This window comes from Palaemon carinicauda, chromosome 27 (genome assembly GCF_036898095.1).
Source record: "Palaemon carinicauda isolate YSFRI2023 chromosome 27, ASM3689809v2, whole genome shotgun sequence".
In the NCBI taxonomy this organism is placed as follows: domain Eukaryota; kingdom Metazoa; phylum Arthropoda; class Malacostraca; order Decapoda; family Palaemonidae; genus Palaemon; species Palaemon carinicauda.
Genome location: NC_090751.1, coordinates 34,988,987 through 35,016,153, shown reverse-complemented (window position 1 = coordinate 35,016,153; position 27,167 = coordinate 34,988,987). Strand labels below are relative to the sequence as shown.

Here is a 27,167-nt window from a genome sequence, read left to right as displayed (position 1 = left end):
TGCTCTCCTGATCGCCAGCGCACTCCTGCTCATCAGCACTCTCCACGTTCTGAACCAGAGGGCCTCAGGCCTATGGTCAGAATCAGAAAAGTACCTCCACATCAACCTGCTAGAGATGAAGGCCGTATTTCAGGCCCTTCAACAGCTTCAACAGACCCTGGCGGGCCACTCCGTAGTGGTGATGAGCGACAATACACAGTAGTGGCTTATATCAACAAGCAGGGAGGTACCTCTTCACGACAGCTATCCCATCTTGCAGTAGAGATACTGAGATGGACCGAAGTCCGCTCGATACACCTATCAGCTCGCTTCAATCCTGGCAAAAGGAATGTGCTCGCCGACAATCTGAGCAGAGCTTCACAGATAGCGAGTACCGAGTGGTCTTTGGATCCTCAAGTAGCCAACAAAGTCCTGACTTTGTGGGGTTCCCCGACAGTGGACCTGTTCGCGTCAGCCTTAAATTTCAAGCTGCCCCTGTACCACTCCCCAGTCCTGGACCCCAAGGCACTCTGGCCGGATGCCTTCCAACAACGGTGGGACAACATCGATGTGTACGCCTTCCCACCGTTCTGTCTGATGAGAAGGGTGCTCAACAAGACCAGACTATCGGTCAACCTGTCAATGACCTTAATAGCTCCGCTATGACGTCATGCAGAGTGGTTCCCGGACCTTCTGCAGCTCCTGACGGAACTCCCGAGAGAGCTTCCCCCAGGACACGAGCTACTCAGACAATCACACTGTAACATCTTCCACAAAGCCGTAGCATCGCTTCGGCTTCACGCCTGGAGACTATCCAGCGTCTCCTCCCTGAGAGAGGCTTTTCGCAACAAGTTGCTGAAAGGATGTCTCGACATCTGCGAAAGTCATCCGCAGGGGTCTACCAGGCGAAGTGGAGAGTCTTCTGTGGTTGGTGTCGTGGGAGGGGTATCTCTCCCCTCGATGCCACTATTCCAGCAATAGCGGAGTTTCTCGTGTATTTGCGGGAGGAAATGCGCCTTTCGGTCTCGGCGGTGAAAGGCTATCGCTCAGCCTTAAGCCTAGCCTTCAGGCTGAAAGGAATAGACATTTCCTCCTCGCTAAAACTTTCGTTACTCATACGCAGCTACGAGCTTACCTGCCCTCAGTCGGAAGTGAGACCTCCTCCATGGAACGTGGTTCAGGTCCTCAGTGCTCTGAAGAGGCCCCTGTTCGAACCTTTATGCCAGGGCTCTGACCAACACCTGACTTGGAAGACGGTAATCCTGCTCGCTCTGGCTTAGGCCCAGCGGGTCAGTGAACTTCATGATCTCTCATACGACATCGCCCATTCAAGGGGATGGGGGGAGGTAACGTTCAGGTTCGTCCCTGAGTTTGTTGCCAAGACTCAGAACCCTGGAGTGCCGGACCCACGGTTCGACTCCTTCAGGGTTACGAGTCTCCGTTCCGTAACAGATAACCCAGATCATCTGCTACTTTGCCCGGTAAGAAGTCTGAGGCGTTATCTGATGAGAACAGCTGCAGTCCGTCCCCGCGTGCAAGCTCTGTTTGTGAGCACGGGAAGGACGAAGAGGAGGGTCACTAAGAATACCATCTCAGCCTGGATTCGACGGACCATTCATCATGCCTTGAATCCAGACCGTCCTCCATCACGTCGCCCTAGGGCACATGATGCAAGGGGCATTGCTACGTCCCTGGCCTTCAAGAGAAACTTCTCTGTGACGCAGGTGTTACAAGCTGGGGTCTGGAAGCGTCAAACGACCTTCACAGCCCACTACCTGCAGGACGTGACCCACAGGAGCCTCGATACTTTTTCTATCGGCCCTGTGGTGGCTGCACAACAGCCAGTCTAACCTCAGGCTCCTTAATGGACAAGTAGCAGAAGGTTAAGGGCACTGTTACCCGGTTTTAGTCTGCGTGAATGAAAGAGTATGTCTGGCCCTTACTTCTTTCTTCATCCTCCCCTCTCTAGGGGAATGCAGCATCCTGGGTTCTCTGCATAGCTGACCTCAAACCTCTGCAGGTAAACCATGCTTCCTTGTGTTCCTAGTATCAAGAATAATACTGTCGCAATCCCCATACCCTGACGAGGTGGTATTGGGACGTCCTAGCCTAGAATTCCATCTAAAGGACTTCAGGTCAACTTCCTAGGACGAGTCACACTTCATTTCTCCACACACAACTTATGTAGGCCGCACGTTTTTTGCGTAGCAAGAAACTTGCGAAGTGGGTGCTGCTCACTCGGATTCTGAGTCCCCCGGTAAGCCAAAGCCAGTAAAGCTGGGGACTTTCCACCCTACCTAAGGGTAAGTCACCCTGTGTAAATAGTGTGGTTTGTATTTCGGTTACGGAACAAATGACAAAGTCGGAGATAATTTGTATTTTTCTTAACCGTACAAACCTTAGTTATTTACACACATTTGCCCGCCAGCCCTGTCCCCCAACACAAGTCCTACCTCTAAGTGAAGTGAGGCAGCTCACCAGTGTGTGGGGGGGAGGGGTAGCTAGCTACCCCTCCCCTACCCCCGTGCTAACTAGCGCTAGGGGTAGTTTAACCCTCGTTAAGATCTAATGGCTCGTCATTTCAGCTACGCCGAAAGTAAACCCCTATGTAAATAGCTAAGGTTTGTATGGTTAGGAAAAATACAAATTATCTCCGAATTTGTCATTTTTATTCAAGTTGTAACACATGATAAATGTAGAAGAAAATATCAGCTTTCCTCATGTTTGTAGCCAAAGAGATAGTTTATATTTGGACTGTAGGATTTGATTATTTTTGTTGAGCTTGCCTGCCATAATGTTTTTATGTTAAATCTATTACTATTTATCTGATGCCTTTTTGTTCTGTTGTGTTGATAATCTCCTACATGTGCTGTCAGCGCACCTAACCTTTTGCAATGTAGGTAGCACTAAAGGATCTTTGCAGCCTCTTTGTCCTTCACTATATCCAAACCAACACTATTTATAGGGGTATTACTTTCGGCAAAGCTGAAAGACGAGCCATCTGGATACGATCTCTCCAGTGGCAGCTGAAACTGGAATTATGTGATCAATTCCCTGGACATTCTAGTCCATATGAGACCAGAAGAAAGGATGGATCTCAAAAGGTTGATGGCAGAGGAGAATCAGCTTAAGTGCGTCAACGTTCTCGTCCTTTCCCGGACTTGATGCCCTTTTAAAATAGGTCCAAAAAAGGGTGGTGGGCCCATATGCTGTACCACACGACTGCAGGCCTATGGTCAGATTCTGAAAAGCACCAGCTAAAAATCTTGTGGCTTCACTTTGACTTTGGTCGGTGGGGAGTACGGATGTAATTTTCAGCATCCCCATCTGTGTTTTAATATTTGCTTTTCTTTCAGATTGAATTAATAGTCTTGAAGATAGTTGAGTTTGAAGGATATTAATGGAAGAACCCAAGAATATGCAGCGTTTCCTGATAATTGTAATTGTGTTACAGTTTTCTTTGCTACCTGTCATTATCTAATATACATGGTTCTATCGGTCAGGAACATATATATGGTCATACAATGACAGTGTAAACCTAAGGAAGTTAGTTTTCCTTGGATATTGCTGATGCTCCATCAATTGAGACCTTCCGTCGCTGAGTTTAAGGGTAGGGCTCCGCCATTCTTTCTTTCATTGTACTCTAAGGATGTATCTCCTGGCTGTGCTGTTGGGGCCTTTAAGAGCATTGACCTCAGCCTGCATGACTCCGGAGAAGACAAACTCCAGGAAGTTCTCCTTTCTCCCATGCCTCATCATAGATGAGTTTTGATTGCAAATTTTGAAGAAGAATTAGTAGAAGATGCCATCAAAGAATTCCAGGAAGTCTGATTGATAAGAGTTTTGTACACATAACTCCTACTGTTTCTTTCCATATGGTAAAGGCAGTGCTTTACCAAGAGTGAACTGCTGGTTTAGTGGAAAGTTTCTGTCCTTCATTTTCCCTTCCTGGAGTATCACTTTCTCTCTCTTTGGTGAGTGAGAAGTGATGGTCACCTGCTGAGAGTTATCCTTTAATGAAAAGAAGCATTGGTATGGGCTGCTGCTGCTGCTGCTGCTACTTGTGTCAGCCTGAAGGCAAAAAGCAGTCCCCATGAGATTCCACTCGCACAGGAAATCAACATGCCATGGGAATACACACATTTGCGCTCCATGTGCAAGGTCTTCATGCAAACTGATTTGTAATGTATTTCCATCTACGTGCACAGTTTCTACTTACTGTCTTTTACCATACTGTCCCTTATGCATAAGCGTGCAAGGGCTTTACGTGTAAACTTCAGGATTCCACTAGCAATATAGTTCCATGCACATGGCCTCCATATTCCTGACTTTTCCAGGTATAGGTTCTATGTATGGTCTTTTACATAAATACAGTACTCCCTTTCACGCATATGCGTACAGGGACTCAATGCGTACACACATAAGGATTTCAGTAGCAACAGAATTCTACGAGTAAGGTCTCTGACTGTACTGTCTTTCATGCATACAAACATTGTAGCCATGCATATAGTTTCTGACAGTATACACAAGGTTTCTGCACGCACAAGGACTTACATGCATGATTGTTCACAAAAGAACAGCCACGCACACGAACTTCCATGAGTACGAGTAGTCATGTACATGAACTTCCTCATGTATGAGCTTATGAGCTTTAAGCGTTACATTCTATATACCTCCAGTGCCCAAACGCTACATCACCGCTTGAGCAGTCTCAGTGTGACTAGTCAATATGTGATCTTTCTTTTCTTCTTTCCCAGCCGAGTGACGAGAACACCTTTGACCGATCTCCCTTTAGTGTGTACTTTCAGGTCACAAAACTTCGGGCACCTGCTTCATTCCAGCTTTCTCAGTAAACGATAACGGTAAAAATGGAATGTATGATCCTTTTCGTTGCTTGTTCTTACATTCTTGAGGGCCAAGGTTTCCATGTGCTTTTTCCCTTTGTGTTTAGTCTTCACAAGAACATTCAGATTGTGTTTTCTCCCAGCAAGACAAGTCTTCTCATGCTTGTTCTCCATGATCATCATTTCCCACGGGATCTGTCGCATGTCGCAATCGGAACCATAAGATTAGCAGCCCTGATTGAGAATTGTGAGTAGTAGCCACAATGAGGAATCATGCAATTGGGAACTAGAGGATCGAGAACCACTCAATCAGGAACCACACAACAAGAACCATACTATCCGAACCTAATCTCGTTTTTCTAGTTCACCTGTTTCTATTACCAATTCCTTCCTAGTGCTCTTACCTTCCCAAAGAAAAGGAATAAGGGGTCACCAAAGCACAGGACAACCAAGACTTTGAACAATTTCGAAGGAGCAGTGCTGTACCACAGCCAAAACCCCGAGACTTTCCTAAATGTTCAACTTTTCTTTCTGGGAGAAATAGAGGCAGTGCGTGCCAGTTCTTTCTCAGAGAAGGAAAGACCTATCCTTGAAGGGAAAAGGAAGTCACTGAAGCACAGGAATACCTGTGGGAATGGTAAAGAAAAGGGACACAATTTGATAAATTTCACTTGCACAGGACCTTCAAAATTTCATAGCTTTTAGATAAATCATTACTTGGGAGCATGTATCTTTCATGTTTATTGATGCATTGAAGTCTCCATTGCGAGTTTCTGACTCTGAGTGTGTTCTTAGCTTGGCTTTGACTGATTTCTGGTCTACATCCTTCTGTTGCTTTTGTTACCATTTGAAATTATGAGAAATATTGCTTCACATGAAATTGGAACTGAAACGTGACATGTTTAACCTTTAAGATTTTAAATTAGTTTAGACCATTTTCAATTGATGATGCAGTGATTTATACAGTAGGTATTTTTTGCAATGTCTATTAGGATGCTTTATTTCTGTCCCTTTTTTTATAAAGCTATGTTTTTCTGGTTTGCTTTTTATATTTATTTTTTAAAAAAATTTTCTTTTGTTTTCAGGTAGACTAGATTGCTTCTTATAGTCATGTGCAATGCGTGGATGTTATGGTGCGTGTCGTCAAGAGATGATTGCTCCCCAGATGAACATGCACAGTATTGACATCCCGAAGTGCCTGATATTCTTGGCCTTAAGTTGTTGCACGACAGTGATATATTTTAAGGTACATTATCTAGATTTTGTATGAAGACTATGTTTCATAGAATATCAGTATGCTTAGAATTTACTGTGTAGTAATACTGTACTGTACTTGTTTCTGTTGTCCATGTCACTGGTATATTTTGTAGCTATGCTCTGTAAGTGATTGTTGTTGTTTCAGTTTTGTAGGTTGTTTGTAGATTTTATTTTTGTAGTGTTTGTTGTTTTTCATCTTAGTGACTATTAATTTATTAGCAGAATTCCCACCAAGTGCCAAATATTCACTATGCATCAAGTGGTTGATTGTGCTGGAGTATGTGTATATTGCTTTATAAGGTTGTATGTAGTCTTTGTTATAGTGTAACCCATTAATTTGATCATGTACAGTACCTATTTTCGTATTATGAACTTTACAAAAATATTCCAGTGCCATGTTGACTATTTGGAGGCACTGAGGACTGTACTATTTTAGATTTGTATAGCAGAAAATTACATTATGTTCGTAAGTAGTGTTGACCAAATGGTTGAGATTTTGTGTGTATATTTTGAAATGTTGCACAGCTGCAAAACTAGAGTCCTTCAGTAATGGTGTTTGCCTCAGATGCTTTCTAAAATGAAGTCTAACTTGGTTCCATTATGCCCCTGTGAAAACCTTAGCCCCCTTATTTAAGTTTCTTTTATATTTCCGGAATATGAATTTGTGTAGCTAGTAATGGGCATGTTGTAACTTATTTCATTGATGATATTGGAAGACTGACCACTTTTTTGCTGAACCACATTTTGCAAAAGCTCTTTGCACAATTTGCCATCTCAAATTTCTATATTATTACACAGTTTGCTATCATGAAGTTCTATGTTATGTGGTTTATCGTGGAATCTTTACTTCAATGTATAAAGGCAGGTTTTTTGTTCTTATTGTGGTTGGTTATGCTGAAAATAATTTCAGTGACTGACATAGAATAACAGTTAATTGATCTAATAATAGAACCATTGAGTTCCTCAGTTTTATTTCTGTTGTTAATTATTCACCCAGACAAATTAATTTCCTAAAATGTGTTAGGAATGATGGTAGGAAATTGGAATAAGATAGAGTTTAAAATGTATTACAGCTAAATGGTGAGACAGGAAAGAGGAAAAGGGAAAGATGTGTAGCTAGTTCCTGATGAATACTGCCAAGTTCATTGAATCCTTTTTCGGTGCCTTGTGTAAAGTATTCTATAAGTAGTACCCCAGTAGTTTTTACTGGCTGTTTGGGGAAAAAGATTGTCATGAAATGTTTACCGCTATTGCAGTATTGTGTGTATGTCTAGTAATCTGCATAAGTATTGAAAAGGTGCTTCTTATGGAAAGTGACTTGTAGAAATTGAATGGAAATTGTCAAGTGACAAGACAATCTTTCAGGAAGATTTTTGGATTATGGGCAAAAATTAGAAATTCTAAAAGCTGTAAGAATTGTTTACTGAAGCTATGAAGGTCTCAGCCTTTGTATAGATACTTCTAAAATGACAGGTATGAGTTTTTTTTAGCGCATTCTAGAACCAAGTGAAAAGTGAAATGAATCAAAGAATTCCAGTACAGAAGTCTATACAGCATATTAAATGAGACATTAAGTATTCTCAGACCTATGACTAATGTTTTATAGGAATTTGAGAGTCCCATTAAATTTGGTTTGAAGTGACATAAAGTTAAATGATAAACAACTTTTTGTGCAACCGTATAGTAACAACTTACGTAAAAATATGAAATCAAGTATGGTGACTATCATAGAGAGAATGGCTTTGTGTATCATAGCGGGATATTGCTGTGTGGCCATCAGACTGAAATAAAGGTGAGAAGTTATGCTCCCGTGGTTGAAATGGTTTTGTAATGTGCGATGCATCCACCTTGGTGGAGTATATAACTTTGAATTGTAGTTGGCTTTAAGGAATGCAGAAGTGATAACAGTTCAAGAGTGCGGATTGCATATGTCTACTTCTTGCTGTTACCAGTGGGTGATATGTGTTAAAAGAAAAATAGTTTTTTCCATTATACGAAAGAAACTATAGTAATGAACATGATAATGAGTTACATTTAAAGGTCTTTATCAAGTAGACTTCATCTTTCATAAATAGGGAAATTTTGGAGTAAGTGGTATAGAAGTTATACAGAGAGATGTTACCAAAAGAAATGGATGAAAATAATAAAAACCAAGCAGTGCAATTAGGAAACGAATGAATGTTGCAAGGAACATTTAGTACGGTTTACTTTGTGTTGTTAAAAAACTGGTAGAGATGATACCCATTTACCAAAACCCATTGTTTCAAAATAATAAAATAGTCTTTAGATCTATTAGCCAAAAATCTTGCCTCTCACATGACTGGTTAATTGATTGAAAGAGCAGGTGATGAAGTTGGAAGCAATTATACTATAACAGTAGTTGTCACAAAACTTGCTTCTAGGATTGTAGTGGCTTAGTGAAATTGTTTATGAGTAAAGATATGTAAGCTCTGAGTTCTAGTCCTGCTCATGACTGGATAGATCTCTGGTAAAATCACAACCTTACAATGCCCGTAGCTCTATCTTTCTAGTCGTCATCTGCTACTGTGACATTGTGCAACAGAGTGAAGACATATCCCTGTGCAACAGAGTGAAGACATATCCCACATTTCTTGTGCCCATAAGAACCTTTAAATAAGAAAAAAGGAAATGATGATTGCATATCATTCTTGAATCAAAAGTGCCATGTACAAAATATGTAAGAAAGATTGTTGGAGGATGTGAAACAGGAAATTTACCCGAGATATTTGAAGCAGAGAACAGTCAAAAGTGTGTACTGTTCAGTCATGCTAGTCTAGAACTATTCCAAATTTAATTGACATGATTGATGGAAATCTTGGAATAATGATAAGAGAGAACCTTTGAATATTGTTTTTCACCAAGCAAACAAATAGATGAGTAATTTACTTGAGAAAACTGATATTTGGATGCTGTATTTGTATACAGTGGTTTAGTAATTTTTCTTATAACTAAAGTTTTTACGTGAGATGTGGATAAACATATTTTTCAGAAACATCATGAAGCTTTTGAATAAACATTTGGTACTTATCGATACAGTACTTGACAACTCGGATGTGAAATTTATAGTGACTTTGTCTGTGAAAGGATGCCAAACAAATTTAAATCATTCATTCATTGTCTGTGAAATGATCTTTGAAAGGTGCAAGGGTACCTCAAAGTTTTAATTTCAGTGATTTACAAAATTGCTGTATGTTGGCATTCATTATTTGCAGAAATGGCTGTTGTAATTTTGAATTCTCTGTTTTATAATCATTAGAATCCCTTTCTATGAGAATGGATTTTATTTTCCATCTCTGTCTGTTAAAGTATTATATTCCTCTCTGAATGCTAACATACTCACAGTAGTATGTCTTCTCTAGCATTTACAGGGACAGCTTATTGTAAGTTGCTGGTACACCTTGTCTTCCATTAATTTTGTCTAAAAATTTATCTTTTATAGAGAAAAATACTGTAATTAAGATCAAAGGAAATGTTTAGAATAGAAAGAGGAGTTATTGAAATTTAGCAAATGTTAGTCTTTTGTTGTGAGTTTCTGTTAGGCCTATGGTACAGAGATTTGCATGGTGATTTATGAAATGTGACAAGTTTTTGTGGAAATGATGAAATGTTTGTCAGAAAACAGTTAAAATATAGTTTAGTAGAACTAGAGTGAGAATCAACCTCTTGAATGTTCAGTACTCCTAGTTTTTGGATTCTTATTAGATGAGATTTGTAAATTAGAAAGCTCGATCGTCTGTTTCATTGTCCAGTTAGCATTTTTGCGTTATGAATAAATTTGTGAATGGATTGAAAGCTTTATAACTTGCTTTTATAGTTGTTGGGCAATAGAAAAAAATTGATCATTGAGGTAATACTGTTCTATTGCAATGGTGTTGTTCCTTCTGGAGATTTAACATAAGGTTTAAACAACGCTAAAAAAGAATTGTCGTCAATATTTCTTGAAGTAAGTTATGACAACTGAGTGCAGTAATGTGATATGTGTTATTGTGATTGACTGCGATTGTTATTTATGAAGAATGTAAATGCTCTAATATTTATTTTATTAAGTAGCTTTGCTCACATTGTTTTTTTCATCACATTCATCATTGTACAGTAATACTAGTTAATAGTGTTGTAGTTAGTTCAGTCATGTGTATTTTACCATTGTCATGTTTTTAAATTTTTTATGTATATACATCCGATATATGTTGTTTGATAAAATAAATTGTCAAAAGATCATTTTGATATTGTTAACCCTTTTAAAGATACTAATTAAAGTATTGGATGGGATTCACTTAACCATTTGAATGCTGGCCCCTCATTATTGTGCGTATTGCATTAGATTTTTCATAATTCTAACCATCCTCTGCATTTAGATATTAGACTATACCATCCATCACATAAGTACAAGATTAGCATTTAATTCTAACAGTAATTTTTAAATTTCTGAAGTTCAGTAAAAGTGTTCCATAGTATTCCATTTATTAGTTTGTTCCGTAACTGGAATACAAACAACGCTATTTATCAGGGCTATTACTTTCGGCGAAGCGGAAATGACGAGCCATTAAAGTTTAGCGAGGGTTAACTACCCACAACGCTAGTTTGCGGGGGGTAAGGAGGGGTAGCTTGCTACCGCTCCCACACACAGACCTGTGATTTAGCTCACTTTACTTTTGGCTCGGGTGATGAATGGACGTTTCTGCTCTTCATCCTTCGCATTTTTTTGGACTGCCATTTTTCTTTTCTTTTTTTTTGCTTTCTCTTTTTCTAGTGTGTGTTTGCGTGTTGACTTTGCAACCATGCGCACCTGCCCTGGAATCTCCAGCCGGCCCTGTAGAACATTCATGTTGGCGGTGTACACCGAGCCACACACTCTTTGTCCCACATGCAGAAGTCAATGGTGGGATTTTGGTAATAAGTGTAGGGAGTGATCTGCCTCCCAGTGGGAGAGGTTTGGGCGACGGCAGAAGAAGTCTAAGCAGGGTATTTCTCCTTCGAAGGTTCCTTCAAAGGGGGAAAAACCCAAGGCCTCTTCTTCTGTCTCCCAACCCTCCTCCGAAGTTCCTACTCATTCGGTCTCTTCCGAGGGACCGTCGAGTAGTAGCGTAGACCAATTTAATATCGGCCAACCCTGGTCCTCGGGGAATGGTGTTGCTTCCCCTAGCGAAGCAGCCCCACCTCTCCCCCCGGGTGAGGCCTTGTCACTATTATTATTATTACTAGCCAAGCTACAACCTCAGTTGGAAAAGCAAGATACTATAAGCCCAAGGGCTCCAATAGGGAAAAATAGCCCAGTGAGGAAAGGAAATAAGGAAATAAATAAATGATGAGAACAAGTTAATAATAAATCATTCTAAAACAGTAACAACGTCAAAGCAGATATGTCCTATATAAACTATTAACAATGTCAAAAACAGATATGTCATATATGAACTAAAAAAAAGACTCATGTCAGCCTGGTCAACATAAAAACATTTGCTCCTACTTTGAACTTTTGAAGTTCTACTGATTCAACTACCCAATTAGGAAGATCATTCCACAACTTGGTAACAGCTGGAATAAAACTTCTAGAATATTGTGTAGTATTGAGCCTCATGATGGAGAAGGCCTGGCTATTAGAATTAAATGCCTGCCTAGTATTACAAACAGGATAGAATTGTCCAGGGAGATCTGAATGTAAAAGATGGTCAGAGTTAGAAAAAAATCTTATGCAACATGCATAATAAACTAATTGAATGACGGTGCCAAAGATTAATATGTAGTTCAGGAATAAGAAATTTAATAGACCGTAAGTTTCTGTCCAACAAATTAAGATGAGAATCAACAGCTGAACACCAGACAGGAGAACAATACTCAAAACAATGTAGAATGAAAGAATTAAAACACTTCTTTAGAATAGATGGATCACCAAAAATCGTAAAAGACTTTCTTAATAAGCCAATGTTTTGTGCAATTGAAGAAGACACAAACCTAATGTGTTTCTCAAAAGTAAATTAGCTGTCGAGAATCACACCTAAAATTTTAAAAGAGTCATACAAATTTAAAGAAACATTATCAATACTGAGATCCAGATGTTGAGGAGCCACCGTCCTTGACCTACTTACAATCATACTTTGAGTTTTGTTAGGATTCAACTTCATACCCCATAATTTGCACCATGCACTAATTTTAGCTAAATCTCTATTAAGGGATTCACCAACCCCAGATTTACATTCAGGGGATGGAATTGATGCAAAGAGAGTAGCATCATCTGCATATGCAACAAGCTTGTTTTCTAGGCCAAACCACATGTCATGTGTAAATAGTATGAAAAGTAATGGGCCAAGAACACTACCCTGTGGAACACCGGATATCACATTCCTATACTCACTATGGTGCCCATCAACAACAACTCTGAGATCTATTACTTAAAAATCAATAATAATGCTAAGAAATGACCCACCCACTCCCAACTGTTTGAGTTTGAAAATAAGGGCCTCATGATTAACACAGTCAAAGGCAGTACCTACAAAAATCAAGGTTTGGTCGTCCTAGGGGCTCTCGGGTCCACCCTCCAAGGACGAATTGCTGCAAATCATCTGCAGGGTTGCTAGTGTGCAGCAGTCATCATCGCCGTCAGATGTAGATCCTCTGGCCCTTGTCGACGTTGTGGTGTCAGAGGTGTTGCCTATGATCTCGTCCGACTCCTCTGCTCCTCCAGACTCTCCACTGTTCTGTTGCTGCCGACTTGGTTTACCCCGTTCCTGATCATCCTTCGAGTGGGAAACTAAGTCCAACGTCTTTCTCTCCTACGAGTGTTTCTCCCCCTCGGTGGAGTTCACTCATAGAGATTCCTCTTCGGAGGACTGCTGCGGCTTACTGTCAGCTTGCTGATCCAACGGCCTCTAGAGGGTGCCTTCGGTGAAAAGTTCGCCCTCCACTTTGCCTTAGAGGTCTCCCTTCACCATCGGTGAAAAAGGCACCTCTACGGCTCTTCTGCTTCGTTGTTGCAGTCTTCACCGGCTGAGGAGCCTCCGATGCAGTCATCTTCTGGCCCTCGACCTTCGACCGTGCTTGGATCTGCTACTAGTCATCCGACTTCGGTCCTGGACCTCTCTGCAGATCGTTCGCGATCTCCATTGGTGAATGCTTGCCCTTCCAAAGGGCACATCCCGGTTCCTGATCAACCATCCAACAGACCTGCTGACCTTCCATCACCGCTCCTGTTCCCAGTGAAACCTCTTGAGGCCCTACCGAATTGCGCAACTGCGCTCCACCGCCCTTCAGCTCGCCAACCTCCTACAGTGCACCAGCGCTCACCACCCTGCTCGTCAGCGCTCTACTGCGCTTCGGCGCGCCCCTTCACCTGCTCACCCTCAGCACCTACATGCGCGCCAACAATCTTCAGCTCAACCGAGCTCACCGAATCTGCGCACACATGTGCAACTTCGGTCTCCTGCTCGCCATTCTAGACGGCAGCTACAACCTGCGTCTACGCGCCCACAATCTCCTACGTGCTAGCGCTCTCCTGCGCTCTGCATCCACGTGCCTACGGTCTCCTACGTGCCAGTGCTCTCCTGTGCGCCCACGATCTCCTACGCACCAGCGCTCTCCTGTGTGCCCTGTGCCTATGCGCCCACAATCTCCTATGCGCCTACGATCTCCTACATGCCAGCGCTCTCCTGCTCGCCGGCACTCACCTACGTGCCAGCACACTCCTGTGCTCCTGCGCGCCATCGCTCTCTTGCGCACCAGCTCTCTCCTGCGCACCAGCGCTCTCCCACGCACTAGCACTTGCCTGCATGTCATCGAACTCCTGCGCGCCAGCGCTCTCCTACTCGCCATCACTCTCTTGCACACTTGTGCCATTACTTGCCCAAGCGCATGCGCCATCACTCGCCCGCACTTGTGAACAAGAGCACCAGCGCTCTCCTGCCTGCTAGGTCTCTCCCGCACACACGCACCACAACATGTGTACCCGACACTCGCCCGCGCGCCAACATGACGGCAATACTCGCTCGCACGAGTGCGCCAACATTCGCCAGCGCGCCAGCTCTCCACCACTCATTAGCACTCTTGCCCACGCGCCAGCTCTCACCTGCGTGTCAACTTTCGCCCGCGAGCGCACCAATACTCTCCCGCACGCGCGCACCAACTCTCCCGCGTGCTCCAACGTTCGGCCACGCATCAGGCACGTGCACAGGAACTGCACTCAGCCAGGTCATCTTCGCCTCACTCCTCTCCCCGCATACGCATTTCAGCACGCCCATCGGGAAAAGGGGAACAGGCTTCCGCAAGAGGGTTTAGGATCTCGAAATTGCTTTCTTCAAAGGCGGACCCACCTATTACGGTAACTCTTCGTAGGGAACCTTCGCTCCCTTTCTCTTCAGGGGATCTGTCTAACAGTGTATCGGTCAGTCAGCAGCCATGGTTCAGTGCCCTAGTCAGAGCTGTGGCAAAGGCCTTCAATCCTGCTGTCTAGCCGCTCATCAGATCAGTCTATAGCTCCAGACTCTCGACACGAAACCATGGCTTCCTCCACCCCATTGAAGAGGAAAAGAGAAGTTTCTGACGCTGTCACATCCTCGAGGGTGAAACTGACTCCGGTCAGGCCATCAAGGCTAGTCCCTCAGGTATCTCCCCAGGGATACTCTCCCACCTCACCTTTACCAAGGGAGTCGCGTGAGGAAAGGACCTCCTCCATTCCACCGTCGGAGGAAACCATCTCTTCACGCTGAGAGTGCCCCACCGTCAGAGATCAGGAAGGACACAACATCTAGGCCTTCAATGTTGGAGTCTTACCTCCTTCCTCGGAAGGAGTCTAAAGACTCTTAAGACCCTGCTAAAGTCCTCCACCAGGACTACAAATACAGAGACAGCCAGCCACTCGAGGGATGTCCGCGACCCACCCCCGGAAGAGCTCTCGGGGATGGAAGTTGGAGACTTCGCTGCAAGTCCGACGTCGGAAGGAGAGCAAAAAGAGTCAGAACATGCATTCTGGCAGGTCTTGACTCTTATTAGGGTTCTCGACGGGTTTACCGACCCAGAGATACCCCTTCGGGAGGGCAAGGACACAGTATTAGACCGTGTCTTTGACACCCAGAAACCTTAAAAGACCAGTGTAGCCCTGCCCTGGTCTCAAGGGTTGAAGGGTGCCAGGGCTAAGATCGCCCTACAGCTCTCCAAGTTTGCCTCCAACCACTCTGTCTCTACCAACAAGCTCCTCCCACCTCCTTGTTTACAACAGAGAAGGTACTTTTAGATCTTAGGGAAGCACATTCCAGGTCTTCCTCTTCACCACTCTCTGGAAGAGTTAACTAAGGGGATCTCTTTTGAGAGACTCTTCAGCCGGCAGGTCTCTTTCTCGGCGGCCGAAATCCTTAATCAGGAAAAGGTCACAAAGTATGCTATGCAGGCTACTTCGTGGCTGGATATCTGGTTAGAGACCTTGGGAATCCTGGTACGAGACGAGGATTTCTCCAAGGAACGTACTAGGAAGGCAATGGAGACTTTCCTTCTCTCAGGCACTCGCACGATCGAGTTTCTTTCCCACCAAGTTTCGAACTTGTGGGCAAACACCATCTTGAAACGTCGAGATACGGTGTCTGAGAGATTCCACCATCGTCCCCAACATCGAGATAACTAGGCTGAGACATTCCTCTCTAGAGGGAGCCCACCTGTTTGAGCCTAAGGACGCGGAACATGCTGCTAAGAGGTGGAGGAAGTCCCATCAGGACTCCCTCCTCCTTAGGGCTCTTGACATCCAAGCCCTATAAACCTCCAGCTCCTCAGCAGTCCTGTCCAACAAAGACCACAACAACGAAGACAGCAGTGAAGACAGTGGTCTCTAAGAAGTCCTTTCCTGTCAAGGACAGGAAAGGCAAGAAGTCCTCCAGGGGAGGGAAAAATCCTAGAGGAAGCAGCAGAGGCCGCAAACGCTAGGGTAGGCACTCCCCTTGCTTGTCCACCAATGGGGGGATGCCTACAAAGTTGCTCGGACAGGTGGAAGCAACTCGGGGCTGATCCCTGGATAATCTCCATGATTCGTCTACTTTAGGATGTCGTGTCCCGTTCATAACATCTCTCCCTCCCTGACCAGGAATCCAGTGTCAATAGACTCCTTTGCCATGGGATCAGCAAAGGGGCAGGCCCTTCGGGCAGAAGTCCAGACCTTGTTGAAGAAGGGCGCTCTCCAAGAGGTCCTCGACAGGTCCTCAGGCTTCTTCAGTCGACTCTTTCTTGTAAGAAAGGCGTCTGGAGGCTGGAGACGAGTCATCAACCACTCAGCCCTGAACAAGTTTGTCAATCAAACTCCATTCAGCATGGAGACGGCAGACACGGTCAGACTAGCGGTAAGACCTCAGGACTTCATGTGTACACTGGACCTAAAGGACGCGTACTTTCAGATCCCAGTCCATCCGTTTTCATTAAGTACTTAAGATTCAGCTTAGACAACAGGAAGTACCAGTTCAAGGTGCTGTGCTTCGGTCTTTCCACAGCACCTCAAGTTTTCACCAGAGTGTTTATCCTAGTGTTGTTATGGGCACACAGAATTGGCATCTGTCTTCTCCGCTATGTGGACGACTGGCTAATCCTAGCAGACTTGGTGTCAACCCTTCTTCAACACCGAGACAAACTTGTGAGACTTTGCCAAGATCTGGGGATCATGGTAAATCTCGAGAAGTCATCCCTGCTTCCTACACAGAGACTGGTATACCTAGGCATGAGTATAAGTTTTAGATACCAATTTCCACAAAGCCTTCCCATCAGATGGCAGGATAACAAGGCCGAGGAAGGTCGCAAGACCTTTTCTCAGACAAGAAGAACTTCCAGCCCAAACGTGGTTACGTCTCCTTGGTCACCTTTCATCACTGGCCCGTCTAGTTCCCAATGGTCGCCTCAGGATGAGATCCCTCCAGTGGCGACTCAAGTCCCGGTGGAATCAGACTCTTGATTCCCCGGACATCCAGATCCACATGGGATCAGCAGAGCTGACGGACCTCGATTGGTGGGTGGCAGACGAAAATCTACGAAAGGGAGTGGACCTTATCGTCCTCCCCTCGGATTTGATGCTGTTTTCAGACGCTTCAAAAAAAAAAGGGTGGGGGCCCCAATGTGTGGCACCACACGACCTCAGGCCTCTGGTCAGAGTCATAAGAGTACCTCCACATAAATCTCCTAGAGATAAAGGCCATCTTTCTGGCCCTTCAACAGTTCCAACAATTCCTGGCGGGCCACTCATTGGTGGTGATGACCGACAACACCTCAGTAGTGGCTTACATCAACAAGCAAGGAGGTACTTTTTTCCAGCACTTATCCCGTCTAGCAGTAGAGATACTGAGATGATCCGAGATCCATTCGATACCACTATCGGCACGCTTCATTCTCGGCAAAAGGAATGTGCTCCCTGACAACTTGAGCAGAGTGGTCTTTGGATCATCTAGTAGGCAACAAAGTCCTAACTTTGTGGGGTTCTCCGACTGTGGACCTCTTTGCAATGGCCCTGCTCTTCAGGCTCCTGTCGTATTGTTTCCCAGTCCCAGACCCCAAGGCTCTCTGGCAAGATGCATTCCAACAACGGTGGGACAACATCGAAGTTTGCGCCTTTCTCCTTGTTCTGTCTGATGAGGAGGGTACTCAACAAGGTCAGAACATCGGCCAACCTGTCAATGACCCTCATAGGTCCGCTATGGCATCACGCAGAATGGTTTCCTGACCTCCTGCAACTCCTAACGGAGACCCCAAGGGAACTCCCTCCACGACACGATCTACTCAAACAACCACATGCCAACATATTCCACAAAGCCGTAGCTTCGCTACAACTTCACGCCTGGAGACTATACAGCACCTCCTCTACCAGAGAGGATTTGTGCAACAAGTTGCGATCAGGATGTCTGGATACCAGCGGAAATCATCAGCAGTAGTCTACCAGGCAATGTGGAAAGTCTTCTGTGGCTGGTGTCGTGGTAGGGGTATCTCTCCTCTTGATGCCACTATTCTAGCAATAGCGGAGTTCCTCGTGTATTTGTGTGGAGAAATACGCCTGTCAGTAAAAGGCTATCACTCGGCCTTAAGCCTCGCCTTTAGACTGAAAGGAATGGACATTTCTTCATCGCTAGAACTTTCCTTACTCATACGGAGTTATAAACTTACCTGTCCTCAGTCTGAAGTAAGACCTCCCCCATGGAACGTGGTTCAAGTTCTCAGGTCTCTTAAGAGACCTCCCTATGAACCATTATGCCAGGCAACAGATCACCACCTAATTTGGAAGACGGTGTTCTTGCTACCTTTGGCTTCGGCCAAACAAGTTGGTAAACTTCACGGTCTCTCCTACGACATTGCTCATTCAAGGGGATGGGGAGAGGTAACGTTCAGCTTCGTCCCTGAGTTAATTGCTAAGACTCAGAACCCGGGAGTCGCGGATCCACGATTCGACTCCTTCCGGATTTCGAGTCTTCGTTCTGTAACAGATGACCCTTATCATCCTTACTCTGCCCAGTAAGGAGTTTGAGTCTGTACCTTAAGAGAACAGCCGCAGCCCGTCCTTGTGTGCCTGCACTCTTTGTCAGCACAGGAAGGACCGAGAGGAGGGTCACCAAGAGCACCATATCAGCGTGGATTCGCAAGGTCATAGACCATGCATTTAATCCAGACCCTCCTCCTTTACGTCCCCCCAGAGCTCATGATGTCAGGGCCGTAGCTACATCCCTGGCATTCAAGAGAAACTTCTCAGTTACGCAGGTTCTTCAGCCTGGGGTGTGGAAACATCAAACTACCTTCACTTCCCACTACCTGCAAGATGTGACCCACAGGAGACTCAATACGTTCTCTATCGGTCCTGTGGTGGCTGCGCAACAGCTGGTTTAATACCTTAACCTCCTTATTGGACAAGTAGCTGAAGGTTGAGGGCACTGTCACCAGGTTTTAGTCTGCTTGAATGAAAAGGTTTGACTAGCTCTCATTTTCTTCTTCATCCTCCCCTCTCTTTGGGAAAGCAGCATCCTGGGTTCTCTGCACAAGCTGACCTCAAACCAGTGCAGGTAGACCATGCTCCCATGTGTACCTAGTATTAAAACTAATACTGTTGCGTCCTATACCCTAGCGAGGTGGTATTGGGAAAGTCTTGGTTACAACTTCTATATACCTCAACAAATAGCTTGCGTAGGCTTTGGACCTTGCATAGCAAGGTCTTAGCAAGGTGCAGGGACTCCTTATTTTTGAGTACTGGCATACTCAGATAAGGAGCCCCCGGGTAAAGCCAAACGCCAGATTGGCAGGGACGTCCACCCTTCCTGATAGGTGAGTCACCCCTAATAAATAGCGTGGTTTGTATTCCAGTTACGAACCCAGCCTCTGAGGTGGGGGGGGGAGGCAAGCCAGCCTCAGCTTGGTGCCGGTCCCAAGCCCGGATAAATGGGGAGGGTTGGCAGCAGGAAAGGCATTTGGCCTTGAAAAATTAGCCAAAACCAGCATGACCAGTGAAAGTTGTGAAAATGAAATTAATGCTAGGGCGTTCCCTATGGGTCACACGTTGGGACCTCGCCTAATCCCTTCGAAAAATCGGCAAGGGCTACCAAGTCATTGGCGGGCGGGGGTAAAAAGGCAACCTCAGAGGAAAAAATGAGGAGAGGATGAGAGTAGCAACTCTAAATGTGGGGACAATGACTGGAAAAGAGTGAGAGCTGGTTGACATGGAGAGAAGGAAGATTGGAGTGCTGTGTGTGCAGGAGCCCAGATGGAAGGGAAATAAGGCAAGAGAACTAGAGGAAGGTTTTAAATTTTATTACAGTGGAGCAAATATGGAAGGAAGAAATGGTGTAGGAATAATAATATCAAAAGATCTGAAGGAAAATTTGATCGGGGTGAATAGGAAAAATGACAGAATTATGTGTTTAAAGCTTGGACTGGGAGCAACAATAGTCAATGTGGTGTGTGCTTATGCCCCACAAACTGGATGTACAGAGGAGGAGGATACATTCTGGGAGGAGATGGACCAGGAGCTTGGAATCATTCCTGCAAGGGAAAGGGTATTTATAGGAGGAGATCTGAATGGCCACTTGGGAATTAGTAGGGAAGGGATAGCGAGTGCATGGAGGCGAGGGTGTGGGTGAGTGAAATGATGGGGGAGAAAAAGTGATTGATTTTGCTGTGGCTTTTGACTTGGCAATGATCAATACCTTCTTTGAGAAAAAGATTAACAGACTGATTACTTACAGTAGCAGTGGCAGGGCGAGCCAGATAGATTTGCTGCTGTGTAAGAGACCATCTGACGGAGGTTAGAAATTGCAAGGTGATAAATGGGGAGGGTGTAGCAGCGCAACATAGGTTAGTGTTAATTGATTGCAGACTAAGGAATTGTAGGAGAAGTAAAAAGACGAGAATAGACCCATAGATTAAGTGGTGGAAATTGAAAAGGAAGAACTGAGAGTCTTGTTTAAAGAAAGAGTGCTGGAAGCAGTAAGGTTACATGAGGATGTACAAGAATGGTGGACCAAGAATAGTAAAGTGATTCTAATGATCGGTGAGGATGTACTTGGAAAGACATCAGGAAGAAGACCCGTAAATGATAAAGAATCGTGGTGGTGGAATGATGAGGTGCAAGAACGGATAAAAACCAAGAAAGAAGCCAAGAAGGCAGGTCTATCAGGATAAGAGCATGATAAAGAAAACTTCTTCTTTCCTCTTGCTGCTCAACCTCTTCTAACTTTTATCTCATAGTGTGATTCAAGGGTTGAACCCTACGTGCATCTGACTGCTGAATGGCCTCCACCCCAATGTTAGGCTTTTTCTGCATATCCTAAACCCATTCATCCATAGTTTCTCTTTCTTTTTCATTCAACTTTATCTACCAGCTGAAAATATTGCATGCTCCAAAAAACCAGACTACTTTAAAGGGACTGCAGTAAAGGTTTCTTTTAGAAGCTGTTACCCTAATCTAATGCCTTCAATTATTCCTCTGTTCCTGCTACCCTTCTTCCATCTTGATATCCAGCCTCATTAACTTTTACCTATAAGGACAACTGAAGATTTTTCACCAGTTGCACTTGGTCCTTAATGATCTCCAAGTCCCAATTGCTGGGCCTTACGTTGGTCATATTATTGTGATCTCTTAAAGAGCTCTTCAGTACCACATAAACCAAGGTGTTTTCTTCCAAGTTGTAATTCCAACAGGTAATGAAATACCAGAAGTATAAAATTATCAGTATCGAATAATATAAATACAGTATCCTCTTTGACCCTAAATTCGAGAGTGGTGATAATGGAAGCTATGATATAGGTGTCTTGCTTATTCATTATGATTTTCTATAAAACCAAATAATATGCAAATGAGAGCAATCAAACTTGATCATGATAGTAATTAGAAAGAGGAAAAAGTCGTTGGCAACATAGGAGAGAGGTGAAGTAATGTTACTGGAGAAATTTTTGTTTTATCTGCTTTCTTAAACAGTAGAATATTGGGAATAAGTCTTAGAATTGTTAAAAAGGTGGAGTTGAGAATACTCTAAAAATTAGTGTAAGCAACACTATGGTGATTAGGGAGGAGGGAATTGAAAAATATATGTCCTACGGATGATTTTGGAAAAGTGAGCTCAGAACTTTATGCAGATTGTAAGAGATGTTCAGGATCACAAATGAGTTAGGAAAAGGTTTCGGTGCCCAAAATTTATGATAGCAAATGGAACAGTATAAGTGGAAATTCTCATAGTAATGGATGGGTAGAGCTTAGCAGAAGACCATTTATGTTACTTTGAAAACACTTAAATTGTGAAGTATGAATTGGAATGGTTATAAAGATAATAACATGAAATGGAGACACAACTAGACTACTGGTAAATTGAATGACATGTAAGCTTACGTTGATCCCCTATTATAATCGGTAGCAGAAACATAGATGCAAAAAGGAATTTAAAGTTTTTGTAAAGGATTGAATAAATGTTTAGTTAAAGGGTGCTCATGAATGGCTGAAACAATGTACTGGTCATTGCTCTGTTATACAATGTCTTAGACTGAATATGTGACCAGTGCCTGGGTCCACTCACCACCCAAGGTAAGACCAGGGGTTCAGAATTTGTTTGTTATCTGCTGTATTTTACAAATCTGGCAAATGGCAATAGTAGAATTCAAGCATTTTAACAATGTTTTTAATAGTCTATCCTCAGGTTTCAAATGCTTCTGTTTTATTCCTAGTAAACTGCTTCAAAATATGACATACCATACTGTACATACTCTTCTTCTTTGTCTACATTTTTTCCCACTTCTATGGGGGGTCGATGTTTCTGGTCTGCTTTCTCCATCTGCCTCTGTCCCAAACTTCATCACCGGTTAATCTCCCCTCTGGCTAATTTTTCACGGCCGGATGCCTTTCCTGCCGCCAACCCTCCCCATTTACCCAGGCTTGGGACCAGCACCAAGTTGAGGCTGGCTTGCCTCCCCTCAGTGGTTGTACATACTATATATTTATTTATTTGCTGAAATAACTTAATGTTAGTAGTCATGTTGTTATTTAGTTTTAGTCAAGTCCTTAACCTCCATTCTAATTTTATTATTTTCAGTTTTCTAATTGAAGATATACAGTATACACAAAAACAGTATTAGAATAACGAGAATAAAAGATTTAGATGCATAATTATTAGATTATCCTAGTTTTGTAGAATTTCATATCCAGTAGTGCCTTCGTTTATGAGTAGTAATCTGGATATGAGTAAATAAATTCAAGTTGGTTATGAGTACAGTATTGTATTAGTCTGCATACTAGAAGAAATTTGGCTTTTATCTATAGGGCCAGTACCAACCCTTATGTTCACATAAAGAAGAGTTTGTACCTCTTCATCAAGGAACATAGCATACTGGAAGAACTATAGCTTCATCTATCTACAGGGCCACTAACAACCCTTATGTTCACATGAGAAAGAATTTGTAGCTCTTCATCAAGGAACATAGCATACTAGAAGAGCCTTAGGTTCTTCCATATCCAGGTGCAGTACCAACCCTTATGTTCACATGAGGAGTTTGTACCTCTTCATCAAGGAATATAGCATACTAGAAGAACATTAGCTTCTTCTATCTACAGGGCCAGTACCAACCCTTATGTTCACTTGAGAAAGAGTTTGTACCTCTTCATCAAGGAACATGGCATACTAGAAGAACCTCGGCTTCTATTTACAGAGCAAGTACCAACCCGTATGTTCACTTGAGAAAGAGTTTGTACGTCTTCATCAAGGAACTTAGTATACAAGAAGAATCTTATCTTCTTCTATCTACAGGGCTAGTACCAACCATTATGTTCACATGAGAAAGTTTGTACCTCTTCATCAAGGAACATAGCATACTAGAACCTTAGCTGTTTCTATCTACAGGGCAAGTATCAACCATTATGTTCACGTGAGAAGGAGTTCTAGCAGAAGAGAATGAAATTAAAAGAAGGTGGGAAATTTATTTTGAAGGACTACTGAATGAGGAGAACCCAAGAACAGTATTTGAAGGGCAGTTACCATAGGAGTGACTAGAAGAGAAGTAGAACAAGCAGTAAAGAAGATGAAAAATAGTAAAGGTGCAGGACCGGATAATATACCAGTACAGGTATGGAAGAGTCTTGGAGAGGAAGGCATAGATATCTTGTGGGACCTGACGCAGAAGATCTTCAATCAGGAAAAGATGCCAGATGAGTGGAGAAGCCTAGTCTTTCCCATCTATAAAGGGAAGGGAGACATCCAGGAATGTGGCAACTACAGAGGTATAAAGTTGATAAGCCATACTATGAAAACATGGGAGAAGATCATTGAGAAGAGACTCAGAGATGAAACAACAATTGGTGAGGAACAATTTGGATTTATGCCTGGAAGAGGAACTGTAGAGGCAATATTTGCTTTGAGGCAGAAGATAGAAAAACATCGGGAGAAACAGAAAGGATTAGATATGGTCTTTATTGACATGGAGAAGGCATACGATCGAGTACCACGTCAGGAGCTGTGGAGATGTATGAGAAAAGGGAGTCATTGAGAAATACGTAAGAATCACCCATGATATATATGAGAGGGCAGAAGCAAATGTTAAGAGCAATATAGGCCTAACAAAAAGTTTCCCAGTAACTGTGGGACTACATCAGGGGTCTGCATTGAGCCCTTACCAATTTGATCTGGTCATGGATGTAGAGTATTTGAGATTGGAAAATGGGGAGAATGGAGAAGTTAGTTTACAAGGAAATAGGTTGAAAAGAGTTGAAAATTTCAAGTATTTAGGATCAACAGTGGCAGAGAATGGTGATCTGGGGACAGAAATAAACCACAGAATACAAGCAGGATGGGAGAATTGGAAAAAAAAGTGCATGGAGTACTATGTGACAGAAAAATAGGGGCTAATTTGAAAGGTAAAGTACACAGGACAGTTGTGAGACTGGCAATGATGTATAGAGCGGAGAGGTGGGCAATAAAGAAGACAGAAGAGAAGAAAGTGTATGTGGCAGAGATGAAAATGTTGAGATGGATGTGTGGGGTCACTAGAAGAGATAATATACGGAAAGAGGTAATTAGGGTTACCACAGGAGTTAGAGAACTATAAGATAAGATCCAAGAAAGTAGACTGAGGAGGTATGGTCATGTCATGAGAAGAGATGAACAGTATATTGGTAGGAGAGTGATGGAAATGGAGGTATAGGGAACGAGAAGGAGAGGGAGACCAAAGCAAAGGTGGATGGACTGTATCAAGGATGACCTTCGATGAAAGGGATTAACCAGTGATGAAGTGTGGGACAGAGGTAGATGGAGAAAGCTGGCCAGAAACATCGAACCCACATAAAAGTGGGAAAAGATGCAGACAAAGAAGATGGATGTAGTAACACAAGGTATTAGAGATCAGTCTCCTTGGTGTATGCTTTTTGCTGATGATATTATACTGTGTAGCACTAGGCGAGAGGTAGTAGAAGAGAAACTGGAGGTATGGAAAAGAGAAATGGAAAATAGAGGATTGAAGATCAGCAGGAAAAGGCAGAGTATTTGAGGTTGAAAAATTGTGAAGTTAGTTTAAAAGGAGAGAGAAAGAATAAAAAGAACAGTTGCAGAGGACGGTGATCCTGGGGGCAGAAATAAACCTCAGAATAAAAGCACGATGGAAGAATTGGAAAAAAAGTGTGTGGAGTACTATGTGACAGGAAAATAGGGGTTAAGTTGAAAGAAAGTACACAGGACAGTTGTGAGACCGGCAATGATGTATGGAGCGGAGACGTGGGCAATAAAGAAGACAGAAGAGAAGAAGATGATGTGGCAGAGATGAGAATGTTGAGATGGATGTGTGTGGTGACAAGAAGAGATAAAATATGGAATGAGGTAATTAGGAGTTTGAAAACTACTGTATCAGATAAGATCCAAGAAAGTAGACTGAGGTGTTATGGTCATGTCATGAGAAGAGATGCACAGTATATTGGGAGGAGAGTGATGGAAATAGAGGTACAGGGAACGAGGAGAGGGAAACCAAAGCGAAGGTGGGTGGACTGTATCAAGGATGACCTTCGTTCAAAGGGATTAACCAATAATGAAGTGTGGGACAGAGGTAGATGGAGAACACTGGCCAGTACCAACCCCTATGTTCACATGAGAATAAGTCTATACCTCTTCATCAAGGAACATAGCATACACGAACCTTGCTTCTTCCGTCTTCAGAGCCAGTACCAAACCCTATGTTCACATGGGAAGAAGTTTTTACCTCTTTATCAAGGAACATAGCATACTAGAACCTAAACTACTTCTATCTACAGGGCCAGTACCAACCCTCATGTTCATATGAGAAGGAGTTTGTATCTCTTCATCAAGGAACAAAGCTTATTAGAAGAACCTTAGCTTCTTCTATCTACAGGGCCAGTACCAACCCTTATGTTCACATGAGACGGAGTTTGTACCTCTTCGAAAAGGAACATAGCATACTAGAAGAACCTTAACTTTTTCTATCTACAGGGCCAGTACCAATCCTTGTGTTCATTTGAGGAGGAGTTTGTACCTCTTCATCAAGGAACATAGTTTACTAGAAGAATCTTAACTTCTTCTATGTACAGGGCCAGTACTAACCCTTTTGTTCACATGAGATGGAGTTTGTACCTCTTCATCAAGGAACATAGCATGCTAGAAGAACCTTAGATTCTTCTATCTACAAAGCCAGTACCAACCCGTATGTTCACGTGAGGAGGAGTTTGCACCTCTTCATCAAGGAACATAGCATACTAGAAGAACCTTAGCTTCTATCTCCGGGGCCAGTACCAACCCTTATGTTCACATGAGAAAGAGTTTGTACTTCTTCATCAAGAAACATAGCATACTAGAAGAGCCTTAGGTTCTTCTATATACAGGCGCAGTACCAACCCTTATGTTCACATGAGGAGTTTTTACCTCTTCATCAAGGAATATAGCATACCAGAAGAACCTTAGCTGCTTCTATCTACAGGGCCAGTACCAACTCTTATGTTCACTTGATAAAGAGTTTGTACCTCTTCATTAAGGAACATAGCATACTAGAAGAACCTCAACTTATTTTATCTACAGAGTCAGTACCAACCCTTATGCTCACATGACAAATAATTTATACCTCTTCATCAAGGAACATAGTATACTAGAAGAACCTCAGCTTTTATCTACAGAGCCAGTACCAATATTTCTGCTCACCTGCGAAGGAGTATGTACTTTTTCATCAAAGAACAGCATACTAGAAGAACCCAGCCTTTTCCCTGTGTAGTGCTCCTCCTCTAGGTTATTCCAACAGAATTTTATCCTAGTTGTATACCAGTTGAACTCCCTCAAATTATTTTCAAAATTTTACACAGAACTACTTTGTCTGCATCTCTTCCCACCTTCATATGGGGTCGATGTTTCTGGCCAGCGTTCTCCATGTACCTCTGTCCCACACTTCAAAAAAAAAAAAAGTTTCAATTATCCTATTTTTCTATTCTACAAAGTAATACTTTTTTCATTCTCTAGTGTTGTTTTTTTAGATTTTATTTTTCTAATTTTTAATGTAATTTTAGGAAGAAGTCTCTCATTCACATCTATTATATACTGTACTGGCCATATTACCTCGCTCATGAAATGTAGTTTTGAATCCAACAAAAAGTTTTGAGGCACCTTT

At 43.0% G+C, this 27,167-nt stretch overlaps 1 protein-coding gene across 3 annotated transcripts in view; it reads left to right on the top strand.

Moving 5' to 3' along the window:
- Dlish (Dachs ligand with SH3s) overlaps nt 1-27,167 on the top strand; it is a 117,150-nt gene that overhangs the window by 47,883 nt on the left and 42,100 nt on the right. For 2 of the 3 annotated variants that reach the window (XM_068351021.1, XM_068351020.1), the window contains exon 9: nt 5,909-8,044. The gene's annotated coding sequence lies outside the window, so the exon portion shown is untranslated. Of the gene's footprint in view, nt 1-5,908; nt 8,045-27,167 lie in introns of those variants that run through there. The other variant, XR_011040093.1, reaches the window with a different exon arrangement.